General features: G+C 41.0%; 1 long non-coding RNA gene across 1 annotated transcript in view; it reads left to right on the top strand.

Moving 5' to 3' along the window:
- The first annotated feature begins 8 nt into the window (after positions 1 to 8).
- LOC112078985 (uncharacterized) overlaps positions 9 to 1,134 on the top strand; it is a 4,421-nt gene continuing 3,295 nt past the window's right edge. Inside the window, exon 1 of the long non-coding RNA XR_002895826.2 lies at positions 9 to 484. This is a non-coding gene — a long non-coding RNA (uncharacterized lncRNA). The remainder of the gene's footprint in view (positions 485 to 1,134) is intronic.

The following is a 1,134-nucleotide window of genomic DNA, read 5'->3' as shown; positions in this document are numbered from 1 at the left end:
TTAAAAATCATACAATGTGATTTTCTGGATTTTTGTTTTAGATTCCGTCTCTCACAGTTGAAGTGTACCTATGATAAAAACTACAGACCTCTACATGCTTTGTAAGTAGGAAAACCTGCAAAATCGGCAGTGTATCAAATACTTGTTCTCCCCACTGTACATGTTGTTGCTGGACATTAGTTTCGCCACCTCATCCATCAATGATTTAACCTTGTAAATTAGCACTCAATGATGGAGATGGAATGCTGGTTTATCAATATTGCATGTGGAGTCTGGCGCCAGTTAATGCGTCTGTCTGTCTGTCTGTCTGTCTGTCTGTCTGTCTGTCTGTCTGTCTGTCTGTCGTGTGTCATGCCTGCTATAGACGCTACATCATTGTATGTAGTAATGTGTTGTTGTTCCCCAGGTGGCTGAAGGCCAGGAGATCTGTGTGATCGAGGCCATGAAGATGCAGAACAGTTTGATTGCTGTTAAAGCTGCCAAGGTCAGGCCAATGAACACACCCCCATTACACTAACCTAGACTACAACACATTACCACACACACTACTATGTTACTACACACCCCCATTACACTAACCTACACTACAACACATTACCACACACTACGTTATACATCCCTCCTCTCCCCTGTAACTATTCCCCAGGTTGTTGCTGTAAATTGTTCTCAGTCAACTTCCCTGGTTGAATAAGGGTTTAAAAAAACTATAAAACACACTATTACATTACCACACACACACTACTCCACTACTACACACACACACTACTACACTACTACACACACACTACTACACTACTACACACACTACTGCGTTACTACACACACTACTATGTTACTACACACACACTACTACACTACTACACACACTACTATGTTACTACACACACACTACTACACTACTACACACACACTACTACACACACTACTACATTACCGCACACACTACTACATTACCACACACCCTACTACATTACTACACACACACTACTACATTACTACACATACACTAATACATTACTACACACACTACTACACACACACTACTACATTACCACACACACACTACTACATTACTACACACACACTACTACATTACCGCACACACTACTACATTACTACACACACACTACTACA

Source organism: Salvelinus sp. IW2-2015, unplaced genomic scaffold, assembly GCF_002910315.2.
Source record: "Salvelinus sp. IW2-2015 unplaced genomic scaffold, ASM291031v2 Un_scaffold6641, whole genome shotgun sequence".
In the NCBI taxonomy this organism is placed as follows: Eukaryota; Metazoa; Chordata; class Actinopteri; order Salmoniformes; family Salmonidae; genus Salvelinus; species Salvelinus sp. IW2-2015.
This window is presented reverse-complemented; position numbering and strand designations above follow the sequence as displayed.